The sequence below is a fragment of the Leptonychotes weddellii genome, chromosome X, assembly GCF_054177405.1.
Source record: "Leptonychotes weddellii isolate Sample4059 chromosome X, ASM5417740v2, whole genome shotgun sequence".
Taxonomy (NCBI): domain Eukaryota; kingdom Metazoa; phylum Chordata; class Mammalia; order Carnivora; family Phocidae; genus Leptonychotes; species Leptonychotes weddellii.
The window spans coordinates 73,601,902-73,622,761 of record NC_138385.1 but is presented as its reverse complement, the minus strand read 5'-3'; the positions used below and the strand labels follow the sequence as shown (position 1 = coordinate 73,622,761).

The window sequence follows — 20,860 nt, the reverse complement described above, 5'->3', positions numbered from 1 at the left end:
TTTTAAAATAATGTGGCATAGGGCCGCCTGGGTGGCTCAGCCGTTAAGTGTCTGCCTTCAGCTCAGGTCATGATCCCAGGACCCTGGGATCGAGCCCCGCATCGGGCTCCCTGCTCTGCGGGAAGCCTGCTTCTCCCTCTCCCACTCCCCCCTGCTGTGTTCCCTCTCTCGCTGTGTCTCTCTCTGTCAAATAAATAAATAATAATAAAATCTAAAAAAAAAAAAGAGATACTTACCTTTAAAAAAATAATATGGCATATAATACTCCCACTACTTATGCTTTTCCTTAATCTTAATAATCATTGAATTTCAATTATCAGGAGAACATTTCTTTATTCTTACAAAATGTACTTTTCTACTTGTACAGATCAAATATAAGACTTAGATCCTTTTTAGTGTTTTACAGTTTAAAACAACAAAAATTGCTAACATTTTACAAAGTTGCCTGAAAGAAATAAAGCTTTAAAAAAAAAACTAAAGCAAAATAATTATAATTGAGGGAGTCTGAAGACGAAAACATGTGAAAATCACTTTTCTACACAGCGGTATAGCAGGCTACATACCTTAAAAAAATCCTAACTCACTAAATATAACTAAAAAACCCTATTTGATGAAACATCTAATTATTTTTCATGTATCAACGAGCTTTCAAATTAGTAACCATCGCTCAGAGCTGAAAATTAAATTAAAGCAGAAACTCAGAGAGGTGAAGGAAACTTTAATCTAGCTTTGATCTTGAGAATGTTTGCCAAACCAGGTGAATTTGAGCTTCAGATGTCCTGGCCTCATAGGCGTGGGGGATAGGATACAAAGCTCTGAGCCTACCCAGAGCAGAGAGTCTAATAGAAGATCACTCTTATGCCTGCATACATGCATAATGCTGGAACTCAAAAGGCTACACCTTCAAAATAAAAGTGAATTAGACTTCTTCCTACAAGGAAAAGAAAAGAAACGTTTATATTAAAATTTGGTAATGAATGGAGGGGGGGAATCTTCCTTCTGAATATATGTAACAATAGGTTATTTCTCATGTAGATTGCAGCTGGAATTCACACACTTGGGGTGATCCAATAAAACCTAAGGAGATGTATTAAAGTGGTCCTGGTCTAAACATGCCCCAGGTACTGGACAGAATGCAAAATCTCCTTTGAACAAACTGAGCTTCTACCTTTACCTCAAAGGATTCTCTTAGATCAAGTTCCCAAAAATATGAATTCATAGTCAAAAGGAGTAAAACATCAAACATGGTGAGTGCAAAGCAGCAAAAATAATAGAGCACAGAATCGGACCCAGAATGATGCAGATATTGAATTACTAGAAACACTGTAGGTTTTCTAAATAGGTTCAATATGTTTAAAGATATAAAAGAAGGAGATAAAATATGAATAAAGAACAATACACCTGCAAACAAACAAGATAAAAAAAATTAAAGCATTTCAAAGTGGCAGAAATATAACTGAAAATTTAAAACTCAATGAATGGTTTTAGCAGCAGATTAGGAATATCTGTTAAGAAAAATATGAACTAGAATACAGATGTGATGAAATTACTAATATCTCATTAAAACTAACCCAGGGGGAAATTGACAAACTTAACAGTCCTATAAGTAACTAAAATTTTTATCACAACCTTTTGGTCTGGGTTAAATTCTTTACAAAGTCAATTTCAAACACATATGTAATAGACTTTTTTTTTAATTTACCATGTACTGGAATATAAAGCAAGTCTCAATAAATTTGGAAAAAGATCTCATAGACTGTCTTCTCTGACCACAAAACAATTAAGTTAGAAATCAATGTCATAAAGATAATTTTTTAAAATCTAAGCATTGTAGACTTAAGAAATAAACAACTAAATATCACACAGATCAAAGAAGAAATATTAATAGAAATTAGAAAATATTTACACCTGAATTATAATGACAGAATTTTACATAAAATTACACGGGACACAGCAACAGCAGAACATCCAGGGAGATTCTAAGCCTTAACTACTGAAATTGATCTACACAGATGCAATGAAATTCCAATCAAATGCCAAAATGATTTTTTTATAATCTTGACAAACTTATCCTAAAATATATGTGGAATTTCATATTGCCAAGAATATCCAAGGCTTAAGAAGTTGAGAGCCTTGCCTTACCTGAAATCAAGAGTTATTATGAAGCTATATTAATAAGACAACAAAGTATTGGCCTAGAGATAGCCAAATTGACCAATGGATGAAAATAGAGGTCCCAGAAAGCATCTAATGTATATATGGAAGCTTGGTATATGACAAAGCTTTTACTGAAAATCTGTGGAGAAGGGAGACATAGTTCAATAAATGGCGATGTGACATTTAGTTATCTAAATGAAAAAAATTATATAGGGTTCTTGTTTCATAGCAAACACAACAATCAATTAAGTGGGACTTAAGACTTAACTGGGTTTTTTTTAAGATTTATTTATTTATTTGAGAGAGAGAAGGAATGTTGAGAGGGGCAGAGGGAGAGAATCTTCAAGCAGACTCCCTGCTGAGCATGGAGCCAGACATGGGGCTTGATTTCACAACCCTGAGATCATGACCTGAGCTGAAACCAAGAGTCAGATGCTCAACTGACTGTGCCACCCAGGTGCCCCAGGACTTAACTTTGAATAGTCACTAATAATACTTTTAGAAGAAAATATAAGAGATTGTGCTTTTTAAGCATTGTTAAGGAGAAAATTATTCTTAAAGACACAAAAATATAAATAATAAAGATAAATATTGATAAACTTGACTATGTCATGTTTGAGACCTTCTAGAAGAAGTTCAAAATAATGAAAAGTCACAAACGGGGAGAAGATTTTTGAAACAAATACGAGTAACCCAAAATTCGTATCTAGACTATATAAAGAACTCTTCCTTACAAATCAATAATGAAAAGACAAATAGCCCAATTTTAAAAAAGAGAGAGAAAGAACAATCTTAAAGGCACACTTCATAGAAGAAGAAATACGAGTGACAATTAATTACATGAAGTAGCAATTTTTATTAGGAACCAGGGAGAAACTAATTCAAACTACAAAAGAGATAGATACTATGATATACTGACCAGCTGGCAAAAATTAAAAACATGGACAATATCATCCTACACTGACTGGTGGGGGGGTGGGGAATGTAATAGATTTTTTACAATTACTTTAGAAAGAAATTAATCAGTTTTTGAAAAGCTAAAATGTGCATACCCTGTGGGCCAGAAATTGATGACTTTAAGGGTATGTCCTAGAGAAATTAGGCATGTCCATCTTAGGATGCATTTACAAAAATGTTCGTGTTTGTACTGAGCATGGTTGATAATTTCGTAAAACTGGAACCCTCCCCCACACATGGAGATCAACAGTAGGATGGAGAAATAACGTTGTGGCATCCCCATGCCACAGAACAGTGCTTAGCAGTAGAAATGGATGAAATGTAGTTGCAGGGAACAGTGTGTATGAATCTCTGAAACATAATGCTCTGCCAAAAAAAAAGTGGAAAAAGAATGTGTACAGACAGTATGTTCAAAGCATAAAGTTTAAAAAAAAAACCATGGAAAATTTAATGATTTTATTTTTAGGAATATAAATGCATGTGATAAACGATTAAAAAAAATCAAGAGGCAAAATGGGTCAAGGGGAGTGGGAGGTGCAGGTTTCCAGTTAGGGAATGAGTAAGTCAAGGGGATGAAAGGTGTAGCATAGAGAATAGAGTCAGTGATATTGTAAGAGGGCTGTAAGGTGACACATGGTAGCCATAACGTATGGAGTTGTTAATGTTGTACCCCCGAAACTACCATACCGTTGTGTGTCAACTATATTTCAATTAAAAACAAAAATCAAGGAGTTGCCTCCAAAGGGAGAGGCAATGGGGTTGAGATCAGAATAAATCTCACAGAGGGTCTCATAGATATTATCCTTGTTCTGAAAGTGGTTGAAGGGAGTACATGTGTGTTCCTTATATTATTATTTTGCCTTATACATATTTTATAAACATTCTTCCAAATCCACTCAATATTTAATAAGAACAGTTTTGCACCACCGAGGGCATGAGCATGGGCGTGCATTTCTGTTGTTTACCTAGGCAAATTGCTGAAGCTTTCCTTAGAGATAGAGTGTGTGGAGTATGGTTTGGGTATGTGACAACAAGTTCTTCTCAGTGGGTTGTGCCAAGATTTAAAACTTCAGAATAATATCTTTACTCAAGCGTTACTTTCTCTGTGTTTATTTTAGAAAATGCAAAAGGCCACAAGGTAGGTAATTTCTGGACCCTAATTATTAACAAAGTCAAAATGACTCAAAGAAATCAGCATGCATTCAACTGTAATTTTTGTTTCTTGAATCATAGATCAATAGATGGTAACTAGAAATTGGTATGTTACTAAGGTTCCACAGCTTTGCAAAAGAAAGTGATGAAGGTCTAAAGAGAGAACAGCATTTTTTGGTAGAAAATGTATGAAATGGTTCTCCTCCTCAAACACCTACTTTTCTCTCATTTCAGTGTTTTTTTCTTATTGTTACTGAATTTCTCATTTTTTTTGTAATCTAACACAAGTTAATATGCTCCTGAAAAAAATGTCGAGAAAGAAACCAATTTGCCTGAATGTTGACAGTATTAAAATCAGTAAGAAAAATAGGAATATATGGATTTGGATTTGAATAATTAGTATTTACAAATCCCCTTCTCTATTTTTGTATTGTGCCTTGATATGAAATTCAATTCTTTACTGCAAAAACTGGCTGTAGAGAGGGAAAAAAATGTATGTTAAATTCATTCCAAATATTGAGACAGAGTAGTATTACTTCTGCCAAATTGAGATATAATCCGAAGGTCTGGGTTCTTAAATATTAACACATTCTTAAAGTATATATTGAAATATAACATATACTCTATTCAGATTCTGAATCAATATTGACAATTTCAAGTATTTGTCAGGTTGACGAATACTCAGGAAAATAGAGAATAGTTAATGTAAATAAAAACAAAGCGTAGTTGTCATTCCTTTACAGGACAATTCTACTACAAGGGATGGAGAGGAGGGTGGGGGTGGTGTTTACTGGCAGCAAAGAGGGGAAAATGCTCCATCTGAAGAAGAATCTACTGGAAACTGAGACTCTACGAATTCAGTTATAGATTTAATTGGGTTGTGTAGCTACAGCAATAGGCCCTCGTCAAAAATATTCAATGAGTCGCTATATAATCGCCTACTTCTACCCGACAGGAGAAGGGAGGAGAGAAAAATATTATTATTTTTTTAAACTCAGGGGAGAATTAAAGACCCCCAAATTAGTCTCAGTGAAGTGATATTAGATTTACCTGTGACTCCAGCGCTGATACCCTTTCTCTGAGGCTCAATCCCAGGCTGCTATGGAGCCTTGCCATTTCCGTGTGGCGACTCTATTCTATACTGGCTCTGCTGTCGATGGTAGGTGGTTCTCTGCCACTGTGATGAGCCTGTGTGGCATCCCATCCACACCACTTGTAAGCACTGGGAGCAAAATAGAAGACACTAGTCACACGTAAAGAAAAAAGTTGACTGGGTATTTTGTTTTCCTAATAACTGTGTTTCCCATAACTTCCTCAGAGGTTACAAACAAAGAAAATGCAAATGACACTGCTGGGAAAAGACACAACTGTCCCTCTTCCTGACCTTGGGGTGGCCTTAGTCCCAAATAGCCCCATACAACTTTTGCGGCCATGCTGGATCGTGGCTGTTATCACCTCCGTTGTATAGATGGGGAAACACGGCAGCTTGAAGGAATTGTTCAAGTGTATCCAGCTAGCACTTAGCTGAGCTGTAACCAAGTGTCACAAGCACTGCTGAATCATCACCAAATGGGGGGGGGGGTGGCTATCACACATAGATTGTTAACTAACAGCAAAACAGTGGTATTTCCTCAGAGTAAGATGCTGCGGATAAACGGTGACACCTTGTATAATAAAATTGGCTAATACTTACTGTATATGTACTGGGTGTTGTCAAGCCTTGGGCTCACTGAATTACATACGTTATCTCAATTGATTCTTAAAAGAATTCCGCAAGGTAGGTAAGTTATCTATATCATGCAGATGACAAGAAAACTTCCAGAGAGACTAAGTGGCTGAAGGGCAGCCATCTACCTTCGGGCGGAATTAGGGGTGCTTACAACCCATGTCCCCAGCCTACATTTGTGCTGCTAAGCACATGTTTTTACTTAGATTGCTGATTGCAGGAGAATTAAAATACCAAAGTTTTCCGAGGATGCTTTTATCCCTTCCCATTTTACAAGAGACCCAAGGAACATACATTTTGCAGCTCCAATATCATTTGCTTGGTGGCGTTACTTTGGGAGATTGCAGGAGAAAGCTTTCCCTCGCTCCTTGGCACAGCCACCGGCTGCAGAGCTGGGCTTCAAGAACCAGGCAGTCTGCATCGCTGTGTCCTCTGTGCCCCAGGCTCCAAATACTCCACTCTTTCAAATACTATAGCTTAAAGTACTTGGGAGGCATAGAGGAATTCGAGGAAAATGAGAATGGGTTTTCCATAACATTGCCTCCTGGTTTAGTTATCCATAGCTGCAGAATAAACTTAGTTGCATTAAAAAACCAGCAGCTAGAGCGCCTGGGTCGCTCAGCGGGTTAAGTGGTTAAGCGTCTGCCTTTGGCTCAGGTCACGGTCCCGGACTCCTGGGATCAAGTTTCGCATCGGGCTTCCTGCTCAGCGGGGAGTGTGCTTCTCTCTCTTCCTCTGCCCCTCCCGCTGCTCCATTTCTCTCTCTCTCAAATAAATAAATTTAAAAAAATCCCAACAGCTATTTTATTATTATCATTCTTATCTTTCACATTTTGGGGGATTGACTGGGCTCAGCTAGGTGGCTCTCACTTGGGGTATTTCTTGTGGTTACAGTCTGATGGTGGCTGGAGCTAGAGTTATCTGGAAGGCCTCCTTACTCAGGTTTCTGCCTGTTGATGCTTGCTGTCAGCTGAGACCTCAGTTGGGGCTGTCAGCCACGTGTCTACATGTTGCGTCTCTGTGTGGCCTGAACTTTCTCATAGTGTGGCACCTGGTTTCTAAAAGCAAAGCTCTCAAGAGAAGCAGACAGCCAAGGGAAAGACTTTTATGATTTAGTCTGGGAAGTCACATACAGCACTGCCTTTGTCACATTCTGCTCATTAGAATCAAGTCACTCAGGCCAGCCCATACTCAAGGACAGGGAAATCAGACTCTACCTCTTAACAGAAAGAGTATCAGAAACTTGGCAAATATGATTCCAAACTACTGCTCTGAGGGATTAAAGAAAGTATACACCAACAAAGCAAACTTAACTCTCCTGGGCAATGATTGTTTCATTAAACTACATGAAGGTAGTTCACTGGGTAACCAAGATGGGTCTCCTAACTGTTGCATGGGACCAACTGTTTCTCTTCTGTCCCTGATCCCAGCTACCAAAACCATCCTGGCCCATGTTGCCATCTTCCCTGGACAGCAACCTTTCTTCAACCCCTGTCTTTCTACCATTACTATATAAGTCCCTTGCTGGTAGACCTCTCACATGTAACTGCCATGCTACCTGGCTATCCACTGAAGATGGTGCAAGGCCCACTCTCCTAGCTTACCCCCCAAAATCTTGGAACTCAACAGAACACAAGGTTTGCATAATTCAAAGTTTAGCCCTATGATGCTCATCTAATGGGACTCAGGGTATCTGATGTGCAGGATATTATGTGTCCTCTGTGCCTTTACTGTCTCTTGATGCTATCTGTAATTGTTATGCATTTATTTTAAAATGTTGAGCAATGTACTACAAAAACACATTGTAAAAATATTCAACAAAATGACCATAAAAATGTCATTACTCTGGTCCATGTGCTCTAGAGCAGCCAGACTCTCAAATGCTACAGTGGACACCACAACTGTCCAGCGCTAGGGTGACCTTCAGGTCGCATGAACCCTGTACTATATTGTTCCCAAGAACCGGAACTAGAAAGGACTATTGTGACAGAGCCACTAGCTTATGTTCATGTCCTCCTATACACAGTTAAACTACCTTCCTCAGCCCCTTTGGAGGTTAGGTTGACCTAGTTCTGAGACCAATGGAAAATGTGCAGAGTGAAGCAGACTATTTCTGGGCCTGGCCATGAAACTCCCTATCTGTCCCAGTCTCCCTCCCTTCTCTGGAAATATTACAGGCAAAATACTGAATATGATGGAAACACAAAGCATTAAAAGATGAAAGAGACACAGGTTCATGAATGGTCATGTCAAGAAATTTGTCCCCTTACTGACTGTATTAGACTATGATACCATGACAGAGAGAAATCTGATTTAATTTAGTTAAGCCTTTGAGATTTTAAAAATGATCTGTTACAGCATCACATTTACTGACTACCAGCTCTCCTAGTTATTTTAGCAGAACAGAGGTCCAGTAGCATCTGGTGCATGTGGAGGTGAGGTCCAGATGTTCTCTCCAAACCCAGGAATAACCAACTGGATAAAGTAAAGAGGAGAGAAATAAACACTAACACTTCTCATGATGAGCTTTAAGTAAGAAATTTAAAATTGTTGAGGGAAGTATATTACCATTCCAAAGGTAAAGGGCAACCTACCTCACAGAAGAAAAACAAGTGAGAAAAAAGAAAGACTATGTCTTGTTAAGACCCAGACCAGAGTTTATATAATTGTTCCCTCACAAGGCTGCTGGCCATAGAGGAGGAAGATGCTCTGGGGGAACTGTTCCCAGACCATCACATGTCCAAAGTGGAAGGAGAAATAGAGAGTCCCCTGCACCCTCCACCTCAGTCAATGTCCTTGACTTCCTTGTCCGTATATGTATATTTGGAGGGTGAAAAATGGAGAGAAAAATGGAGCTCCACTAGAGACCAATAATTGAAGGAAAGTCAGTATCCTTTGTGCCTTCCCAAATGATACCATGTCAGTGGTCCCCTTATCCTGTCATTTTGTCATCCTGTGGAAGAGAATGTAGAGGTCATTAAGAAACCAAATATAGACCAAGTAGTTCTCTGTGCATTTGAGTTGTGAACTCCAATGCAATTGTTCATAAAGATTCTTTTTGCTCTTCTGAGAACACGTATTCCTCATGTGTTGGACATTTAAATCTCTATCAATACATTATATATATAGAGAGAGAGATCTTGAAAGCAAGAATGGCTACTCTGTTCAACCTTAGAAAACGCTCGTGCATCCCTTGGAGAATGTTCCTGCCAGTTTCTAGTAGCAACACTTTCACCACAGGATAAAGGGCCTAAATAAGACTTGATAAATTCGAAATTACATTGCTTTGCAGTTTTTCTCTGTTTTTCAAGTGAAAGAGCACTTCCTACTACTTTCTGAGAATCAGGATAGAATTCCAGTACTCAATAAGCACTTAGCCTACAATTTATTCTTGTAGTAATGTTATATGGGATTAATGGACCAGAGTCCATAGTTCAATCATCTAACTTATTTCCTTATTTCCAATGTTTATTTTAATCTTCTGAGGAGAAAAAAACACAAGCATTCAACAAGAGACTCCAATCAGAAATCACTTATCAGTATTTATATTTGATGAGGCACAAAATCACACTGGAAGTTTGGCTTTGCATCAACTACAAATCACAGGCCATCTATGGGCCTCATACTATATAGTCTACTGGTCCCCTTCCCATTAACTGACACCTGTGACTCAGTAAGTTTAAATTCCATCTTCCCTATAAAATTTTTGAACTGTTAGTTCAAAATCTAAACTTGCGGGTCACTGAAGCCCTGCACTATATTGTTCCCAAGAACAGGAGCTAGAAAGGACCATTGTGACAGAGCTACTAGCCTATGTTCGTGTCCTCCTATACACAGCTACACTACATATCCCAGCCCCTTTTGAGGTTAGGTAGAATCCACATGATCAAGTTCTATGACCAATGAAAAATGTGCAGAGTGAAGCCGGCTACTTCCAGGCTGGGCCATAAAACTCCCTATCTAGTCCACCTGAAAGTTAAGAACTCTAGCTTAGTTCTGGGTTTTTGGACACTGAGCAGTAAAAAATTAACCTTACTCAACCAGAGGTCTGGCCTTTGCCCTCAGCTCCTGGGAGGTGAGCTCTTGGAATGTCTTGCTTGATGAAAATGTCTTTGTTCACTTGGGGGCCTCAAGTCACTCTAGATAGTCTAACAACATGGCTTACAGTAGAGATTTTGGACATGTAGTATCAGCTTGACCTCCAGATGGGCTGGACACTAAAGGCTAGCCATGTGTCAGGAGTCAACCATGCTTTTGTGACTTGGCTTCAGTCAAAGCTCTGGACAGCAGGGCTTGGGTGAGTGTCCTTGATTGGCAATATTTTGGGTGTGTCATCACACATTGTTGCCAAGAAAAATTAATGATGTTTATGACTCCACTGGGAGAAGACAACTGGAAGCTTCACACTTGGAACTTTCCCGGGCTTTGCCCCCTGTGTCTTTTCCCTTGGCTGATTTTAACCTCTACCTTTTAACAGTAATACACTGTAACTGTGTGTTTAGTGGCTTTCAGTAAGTTCTTTCAGTCCTAGTAAATTATTGAACCTGAGGTGTTCTTGGGGACCCCAAACTTGAAATTGGTGTCAGATGTGAGGGTGGTCTTCAGGATCCCTAAACTCTACAAACACCAAGTCAAATGTTTCCAGAATAAACATGTCTAATCATGTATATTGTGCCTTAAATGAGAATAATTCCTGGCAAATTCTGATTAACTACAGTGTCATTTCTTAGGGTATTGCTTCCTTAAAAATTCCTTGCCCTCTCTGCTACCAAGTCTTCATAGCAGAGTGTCCACAGTCTCACAGAAACATCATGAAACTAGGTTTCAAAGATGAAATAATGACTCAAAGTTTTGTTTCTCAATGGTTTTCACCTTGTAATTGGAGATGGGTTCCTACAAAGAAAAACAGCCTCAGGATATAATAAAATTACACTTAATAGTGCAGCCAGAGACAAATGTATTATGATAGGTATTAGCTAATGGTTTTGTATTTGCCTCCTATACTTTCTCCATTGAAATACTCACAAAGAAAAAACATGGAGAGGTCTGTAAGTTTGCAACAACACTGGAAATTCAGGACTCCCAGACTCTAGAAGTGATTTCTATTAAACAAAAGCAACAGTTTGAGAAATTCAATGTGTTCATCAGGCCTAAGTCAAGAACACAGAAACATTGCTAAGTTTTCCAAAAGGAAAGATGAAAAGGGAATTGGTTATGTAGTTGATGGAAAAACAGAGAAGCAAAACACAAGAGTGAGGCAATTCAGCACCTGGAAATAGCAAGAAGCTGCTCCCATTCTTAGGAAAGCGCCATCGGGTGAGGGCTAGAATCAGAAAGGGATCTACAAGGTGAAAGTGGATGGAGCTGTCTACTGAAAGCTGGGGCTCTGAAGAGGCTGCAGCGAAGGGGCCACAGCCCCTGCCTGAGGCAGAGAGAGAAAGACAGACAGACTAACAGAAAAAGAAATACATGGTTTCTCATTTCCTCCCATATCCCAATCTGCCATCAGTGCCCAGCTGGAAGCCAGTTGACATGGAAGTGTGGGAAACCCAGTCTGTAAGGGCCTGCCCCCTGTAATACAGAGCAGAGCAAGGGAAGATGAGGAATCAGAGCTTAAAGAAAATAGTCAAAGGACCAGCATACTACTGGAGGCTCAGGCACACACTAACCTGTGGATCTGAACACTAAAAATATAAAGGAGAAAGAAAAAAAAGTCTGCCAGTTGCCACTAAGTATTCCCCACCCTATCTCAGAGACATGGAACCACCTCGAACCAGGCAACAAGGTAGCAGCCAATATGGGCATGCACACAAGCAGGCTAGCGCTGTTGTTCCACCCCCATAGAGTGCCTCTTAAAGAAAAAAAAAATCTTTTGAAGAGTTTAGTCCCTAGAAATGGAACATAACCATTGTTCAATACCAAGATGGTGGTAAATTGTCTTCTGAACTCAAGCTGGAATAGATGCAACAGGGTTATGCCTGCTAGAATCTATGGGGTTTTACATGATATTTTAGCAAAATACACAAATTAAATAAATAAATACACATATTAAAAAAAGAACCACAAAATCCTAAAATGCTTCTACTTATCCAGGAATCAATTTGTCTTTATAATGTAAATTCAAAAGGAGCAGGAGAAAATCCCTTCTTGGTTAGGAGAGGTGCAATGGATTAATGGTCGCAGGATCCCAGATATTTGTTAGGAGCTACGTATATCAGTTGTCATTCAGCTAGATATCACAAAGGAGGATGCTTTTAGCACTCTGTTGGACAGGAGGGCAAATAAGGGGAATTGACACTGAGCCTGGATTGAACCTCACCATTTAGCAACAAGTGGAAATTAATCAAATTAAAAAGTGGGTCCTAACAAAAAGATTTTATTATATCAGGGAAGGGAAATATTAGCCTGAAAGTGCATGAAATAATCACACTTTCTTGAACCTGTGCTACATGTTATAAAGGCAACTTTTATAAATAGAGCATTGGTTGCTCTCAAGAAAAAGAAAGTATAGACTGTAACTAGAAGGAAAATGGTGAAATCAGCTGAGATGACAAAAGACTGCACGAGATACAGGCTTAGATAGAGAGGGGCATGGCTGAGTGAGAGAAAGACATCGAGAGATATAGAAATGTAATAATGAAATTTAAATTCACAACCCAATGAGGAAAGAACAGATTTAACACCACAGGAAAGTAAATCAGCAATGAGAACAGATTTGCAAAGCATTCTCTGAAGATAGAAAAAATAGATAAAAGATGATATCAAAGAAAGAGCAGGTAGATATGAAGACAAGAGCATGGAAACCTACATTCACGAAGAAAATCAGTGTTCCTGAAGTAGAAACAAAAGAAATAGTGCAGTAGTTGGTGGTACAACAGAATAAAACCGTTTTCAATTGTGGAGTACAAAGCATGATTAATGAATAGACACACTCATGTCTGACATATTCTGGTGCAAGTTTTGAATTTTGAGAAATAAGGAAAAATGTGTCTGGATGGACAAAACAGGTTACCTAGAAAAAAATAAGAATATGATCAGCCTCATATTTCTCCCTGCACCATTAAATTTCAGAAAGCAAGTAATAGCATCCATGCAATTTTGAGGGGAAAAAGTTGGGGAGTTAAAAATTCTACTTCAGGGTTGGGGGTAATGGGCAAAATGGGTGAAGGTAGTGGAGGATACAGGCTTCAAGTCACGGAATGAATAAATCATGGGAATAAAAGGCACAACATAGGGAATATAGCCAATGATAATGTAAAAGGGTTGTATGGTGACAGATGGTAGCTACACTTGTGGTAAGCATGACGTAGTGTATACAGAAGTTGAATCCCTATGTTGTACACCTGCAACTAATGTAACATTGTGTGTCAACTATACGGAAATAATTTTTTTTTAAAAAAATAGTGTTTGGGGCCTGGCTGTTTCAGTTGGCAGGGCATGCAACTCTTGATCTTGGGGTTGTAAGTTCAAGCCCTACATTGGATGTAGAGATTACTTAAAAATAAAATCTTTAAAAAAATAGACACTCTTTGAACTCAGAGAAATTTTTAAAAATTGTGTTTCAGTAAAGTTGCTATTTGTACTAGATGCTGTGGATATCCCACTTCAGAAAAGACATACTCATTCTCCCAACTGCCAGGAGTGCTGGCTGCTGAGGGCTCATAGCTGATTCCCTCTCTATAAACTGTCTTCAGCAGATGAGAAGCCAAGATTATACTCCTCCAGAGGGCAGGCCATATACAATCACTGGTCCATTTGGAAGTACAAAGGTCTAACCCTCTTGCTCCAAATTTCGGGGTAACTCTGAAGGACCATCCCATCTCCAGAGCTTTCCTTAGATTTGGCTGAAACCTTTGTTGCAACTGCCTTGACAGTCCTTCCCCTGCCCATCCTGCTTCCTTCACTCCCCTGTAACTGTTATTCCCAAGCTCACTCCCCAGTCGACCTTCAGCATGTACATCTCCGTCTCAGAGTCTGTTTCTAGGGAACCTGATCTAAGACGATATCCATTTAGCAAAATGGAAAGACCTACTCGAGTACCAATCAGGGGGTGAAAATAGATAGCTTAAGAAAGAAAAGTAGTGGTATATTACTCTGAATTTAAGCACTGAAACTAGCTAATCATACAGTTATTGTTGGAAGTAAGCTTACAAAAGGGAATAAAAATATACAAGATAATTTTTGAAAGAGATGAGATATAAGTTAACTATATATTTAGTAACAATTGTCTGGCTTTAACGTTCCAGATTACATTCTAAGATTAGGAAGTACAGAAGGAAGGGCTAGGGAAACAAAAGAGTTCTGCATTTCTTATTTTACATAGGCAGCAGTTAAAGTTGAAGGAGTCAGAGGATACTATATATGGCCTGAATTGAATACGTAGATAACCACAAGACCACTATAACCTCCAATATGATTCAGACACACTTAGAAGCACAAAATTTACACAAATTAAAACAACTAGTTCTGTTGAAGACGATGAAATTATTCACAGTATTTATTATCATACACTGTCAGGAGAGATACATATCGATAGAGATTTTCTGGAGATATATATATATTTCGCTTCCAGTTATGTGGAAATCTTCCTATGTAAATACTTACTCTGGAGTATAAAGATACATGTAAAATCACTGGAGCATTTTTATCCAAGTGAAAAATTAGAAATTAGGAATTCAATTATTATTTATACAATGGTATACTATGAATCTATTAAAAAAGAATCAGCTCTCTTTAAAGACATTGCTATAGATAGATCTCCATAATCAGTGAATAAAAAATGGTTATAGTACAATATGTACTATATGAATGTATTTATGTATAAATCCCCCATTTAACAAAACTATATATTTGACATGTTCATATATGCACCTAAATGCATAGGATGGAACTGGAAGGGTAAGGCGTGAACTGATAAAATTTCCTCTGAGGGAAAAATTGAAATTGACAGGCCATGTGAGACTAAATGGGGCAATTTGCTTTATCTACATTCTTGAAATTATTCACAGTGGTGATGTATTCATGCATTACTTATATATTTCAAAATGTGTGAAAAGAACAAAATTTTCTTCCTAATCAGGAAAGGTTTGATTATTTAATAGCTAATGTTAATACTATTGGCTAAATACTTTGGATTCCCCTCCCAAAAAATATGTCAAAATGAATTCTTGATGGATTAAAGAGTTAATAGAATGCCATGATGAAAAAATAAAATTTTAAAACAATTACAAAAATAGGTGTAACTGGAAAAAAAGAAAAGAGTAGAATTTAGCAAAGAAAAAAAATCAGGAAAAAAACAGCCTTCAAGATAAATGCTTATCTTAAGAGAAGCAAACATATTTGCCCACTTAGAATGACTAAGAACAAGACAACTTTTGTAACTGCATCACAACTTTGGCTCTGGGCAACCTGGTGGCCAAAAGAAACAATCAAAAACAGAACAACAACGGAACAAAAACAACAAAACAATAGAATTGGTTTTAGAGTTCCCATTCTTGAGGAGTAAAAAAAAGCCAACAGTACCTCAGGGAAAATGAAACATTTACTCTAAAATACATTTCTGAGACAGGAGACACTGGGAGATGTTGACTAGGAGATGCCTCTCAGGGGGTGTCTGGGTGGCTCAGTCAGTTAAGCATCTGCCTTCGGCTCATTACCTGAGGGTCCTGGAATCCAGCCCTCTGTCAGGCTCCTTGCTCAGCAGGGAGTAGGCTTCTTGCTCTCCCTCTGATGCTCCCCCTGCTTGTGCTCTCTTCCTCTCTCTCTCACTCTCTCTCATAAATAAATACATAAATAATCTTTTTTAAGAAAAAAGATGCCTCTCATCTCACAATGCAGAATAGACTCTTACAACATCACTCAATGAAATCTGAGGATGTAACGCCAAGACACAACTCAATGTAAATAGTTTCATAGTGGAAGGCAAGAGAGTTCAGTACAACTGTGTAGTCTTAATGATGTAACTTGAATCAGACATAAGTTTTAGGCTATTTTAGCAGAATAGATGGCCTGATCGTCCTTTCAACAATCCTCCATAAAGACCAATTCTTTCAACTGGCCTTTCAATAAAATTTGTGAGGTGAGCTCTTTATTTCATACTCTGTTTGAAAATATAAACCATACATGTAAGTATCATATGAGTAGAACTAATAGTCAGAAAAAGTAGTTCAGAGGAGGGAGAAGCCACTTTCCATTGGAGTAACAGGAGTAAACTATACACAGGAGGTTATGCTTTGAGTTAGGCTTTAAAGAATTAGGAAGGTTTTCAGGGGTTGAGTTTGGGGGAATGGGAGTGAGTGATGCATGCCAAACAGTGAAATAGCTATATGAGAAGTACACTACACTTGAAGTCAAGAGACCTGGGTGCTACACTGATATTCTGTGATAGGCATGAATGAAATAGCTGAGCTGAGTAAAACAGAAGAAAAGTCTGGTGGAACACTAAAGTAGATCCCCTGGATTGAAGCAGAGAATTTGTAAAAGGAGACAAGAATTGAGAGTGGGTTGGTTTGCACCATGAGGTGATAACAATCAATATGCTATTTTCTATTCTATTTCCAGATTCCACCCAAGGTTCCTGAGAAATGGGCAAGAACAGTATATTCTTTGTAAATAAGTATTAAAGAGGGTCCAAAAACATTTAGTCTACTCCTTGTTTTCATGGAAGAAGAATCTGAGGTCCACAGGAGTAAAGCAAATCAGTCAAGTTGATGACATTGAAGGCAAAGCCAGAATCAGAATCCAGCAGTCCTAATTATTTCTTTATTTGTAGGTTATTTTCTTTTAAAGATTTATTTATTTAAGAGAAAGAAAAAGAGAGAGAGAGAGGGCACAAGTGGGAGGGGCAGAGAGAGAAGGAGAGAGAGAAACCCAAGCAGACTCCATGCTGAGCGTGGAGCCCGATGCAGGGCTCAATCTCATGACTCTGAGATCAGACCTGAGCCAAAACCAAGAGTTGGATGCTTAACTAACTGCACCATCCAGGTGCCCTTTGTAGGTTATTGATAAGCCTTGTATATTGATGATTTTCCTCTTGGAATGTTCCCTTTTTGAAGCCAGACCCATGTTGAAAAGATATTGGACTATTGGATAAGAGAGATCCTGCATGTTTCTGATCCAGCTAAGCTCTGAACAGAGATCATTGTAATTTTTGGTCACTAAGTTTCGAGGTTGTTTATTACACAGCAATATTACCTGTAACAATGGAAAGAGGTGACTAGCATGTTTCCTTGTCTTCTTTTCTAGCAAGAACCTGTTCTGTCCCATCCCCATATCTCCACTTGTCCCAGTAAGCTTTTTCTCCAAGTGACTGATTGTCCCATTTCTACTTGTTCTCCCCAGAGCATTTTCTACTTCTCTACCCCGCTATCTCAATTGCACCTTAACCATCCCCGCCTCACCTAGGTTACACATTGTATAAAAATGGAAACATGACAAGTAGATGCTATCTCTCACTAATAAGAGCACAGCAGGAAGACGATTGGCCCTGCTCCATCTCATTACCACAATCATTAGCCAGCACACAGGTGAGTAATTACCAGATGTTGGATATTCCTCAGATTTCTCTTCTCAGAATGTAAGGAGAGGATGCTCAGCCATGGGTCACTGACAGTCTTCAGCAAGTGACCCTTCTGATCTTTCTTCCTCTGTCTCCCTCCTTACCCCTCTCCTCCCATCCATGATGGTCTGTGAAGACAGACCCTTGATTACACCAAATGCTGCAGGCAGAACTAGTGCTCACACTGCCGGTGCTATCATTATTACTTCACCCTAGAAGAATTTGTCAAAGGTTCCCTCAGGGTCGCATCATGGGTGGATTTGGAGGAGAGAGAGGATGGGAAGGCAGAAGAGTTCACACTTCCTTCTATTTCCTATGTTAGAATTCCTCTACAGATAAAACATCTGAAGACTGTAACCCTGAAGTTCAGTTCCCAAAAGCCCTCAAAGAACTGAGCAAAGCCAAATTTTGGAGGGAAATCAGTCTTTACCAAAGAGCTGCCCACAGTGCCATAGGTCCTGGGGCAACCCAACTTGACCAAGGTTTAACTTGAACAAAGGAATATTGTCTCACAGAGGTCAGTTGGTGACTTACTCTCCTTCACCTGAGATGGCTTTAGATCTTAATTTTTATTTTCTGAAAAGTCAATTCTGTATCAACAGGTTTAAATAGTATCTCACAGATAACATCAACTCAAAAATAGCACACTCACAAAGATTTGAAAGAAATTTAGATGTTCACAGGGAAACTTCAGTGAGCTTAGTTAGGTGGCATTTGACTATTTTTTGTTCCTAGGGAACTTACATCATTCAAAGGTAGAACTTAATGTGAAGAGCACCTGAGATCCTGAGGTAACTTTACAGACAAATTGAAATAACAGAGGAACAAATTAGTTACATCCCATCAGCAGCAAAATTCCATTTGCTGTCAACGGAGTGTGTTTAATGTTGGCAATCAACAATACCCTGTAACGAGCATTAGCTGGCTCCTTCACTTTTGTACTTCATAAATGAAAGCTGACTTGATGAAACAGGATTTTGCCTGGGGTGATTCTGGTAGGGGGTTCATATAATTTATCATACAGACTGGGGTAATTTGGGGAGTGAAAGCAGCTTCCTCTAATAATTACTCCACAATAACAGGCATAAAATGAGATTGTCCTGGGCAAACTTGGATGCCCAGTCTCCCTAACCTTGGGGAATATAAGAAAGATCTCTGTACTAAAAAACATCCCCACAACCTTTTGTCATACTGCTCACCACAGGAGTGCCATTACAGGGACTCCTCTTAATATGCAACATCTTCAAGGAGAATAGTGCTTGTTTTTATCAGTCACTTCTTAATGTAAATAAGAATATGAATTTCTTCCTTTTCGACAAGTAACAAAAATCAAAGCACTGAACAAAGAAGACTTTTAAAAAGGGAAGGAAAAGAGGTGGAACAACATCACTAGACCCTATTTTTGGAAAACTTGACCAGTAGGGTGTCCTTGTTGGGAAATCACAATAGAGCTAGGTTTCTGACTCCAATCAGAGAATCTAAAAAGGGATAGGAGAGGTATTGAAGGAAAACTCCATTTAGCGTACAAACTTTTCTCAAGCTATCCCAGACCATCTTTCCTACATAAGGTTTATCTACCCCATGTTCATTGCTGACAGACAAGAGTCTTAAAATAATGAAAAACCTAGGGAAAAAGCAACTGAAGTTTATTGGATTTGATAGTTTACTTGCACTGGATAGAGCAGACCTAGAAAAACTGAAACATGAAAAATAATTCAAATTAAAATAATTAAATTCATATGATCAGAAGTGAAAATCTAGTGAAATAACCTGCAGTGATACCAGTTTCTTAAAGAGGTCCTTGCAAGTGGTATTTCCTTGGGTTAATATTGCTGCTCAGTTCTGTGGGGGGGCGGGGGAAGAAGGTGGGTGGGAAGGAGGGGGAAGGAGAAGAGTGTCCTGGAGCTTACTGTAGAAGCTACATTAGCCCCTTCATTACTACACATATGCCAACCTCAGTTATGGAAAATGATGCAGACTGGTTTATAATTCAACCAATTGGATTCAGATGGGGTAATTCAATAGATATTTACATATAGGCAAAGGCCTTGTGTTCACATTTAGTTTCTACCTTCTTCTCCCAGGGAACTGGTACAGCATGATTTGAATTGGCTTTAGTTCATTCTTTTTTTAAAAGATTTATTTATTTATTTTAGAAAGAGAGGGAGAGAGAGCAGGAGCAGGAGGGCAGAGGGAGAGGAAGAGAGAGAATCTCAAGCAGACTCCACACTGAGCATGGAGCCCGATGCGGGGCTCGATCTCGACCCTGAGATCACTACCTGAGCTGAAACCAAGAGTCGGATGCTCAACCAACTGAGCTACCCAGGCCCCCGGCTTTAGTTCATTCTGTTAAATAAAACATTTTATTTTGAAATACTTTTAGATTTATGGGAAATTGCAAAGACAGTACAGAGGCTTCTTATATACCCCAGAGCCTGTTTCCCTTACTATTAATAACTTATATTACTATGGTACATATGTCACAATTAATGAACCAATATTTATATATTATTTACTTAAGTCCATATTTCATTCAAATTTCCTTATTTTTTTTTTTTTTACCTAATGTCCCTTTTCTGTTTCAGGATCCCACCAGGGCATCCTATGGCACGTCATCATGCCTCCTTAGACTCATCTTAGCTGTAACAATTCTCAGACTTTCCTTGTTTCTGATGACCTTGACAGTTTTTGAAGGGTACTGCTCAGGTATTTTGTAGAATGTCTCTCAATTGGGATTTGTCTGATGTTTTCCTCCTGATTGGACTAGGGTTATGGGTTTTGGAGAGGAAGACCACAGAGGTGAAGTGCCATTCTCATCACATTGCATCACATCAAGGGCAGATACTACCAACATGACTGATGACTATTTTTTTTTTTGCCTTTTTATTTTATTTTATTTTTTATTTTTTATTTTTTTGTAGTTTTTAATTTTATTATGTTATGTTAGTCACCATACAATACATCATTAGTTTTTGATGTAGTGATCCACAATCCATTGTTTTCGTATAACACCCAGTGCTCCATGCAGTACGTGCCCTCCTTAATACCCATCCCCGGGCTAACCAATCCCCCCCTCCCCCGTTCCCTCTAAAACCCTGTTTGTTTCTCAGGTCCATAGTCTCTCATGGTTCATCTCTCCCTCCAGTTCCCCCCCCCATTTTTCCCTTCCTTCTCCTAATGTCCTCCATGTTATTCCTTATGTTCCACAAATAAGTGAAATCATATGATAATTGACTTTCTCTGCTTGACTTATTTCACTTAGCATAATCTCCTCCAGTCCCATCCATGTTGATGTAAAAGTTGGGTATTCA

At 38.7% G+C, this 20,860-nt stretch overlaps 1 long non-coding RNA gene across 1 annotated transcript in view; it reads right to left on the bottom strand.

Annotated features, from left to right (window-relative positions):
- The window catches only part of LOC145717866 (uncharacterized), a 483,779-nt gene that overhangs the window by 63,748 nt on the left and 399,171 nt on the right, over positions 1-20,860 (bottom strand). The window contains exon 9 of the long non-coding RNA XR_014141354.1: positions 5,317-5,488. This is a non-coding gene — a long non-coding RNA (uncharacterized LOC145717866). The remainder of the gene's footprint in view (positions 1-5,316; positions 5,489-20,860) is intronic.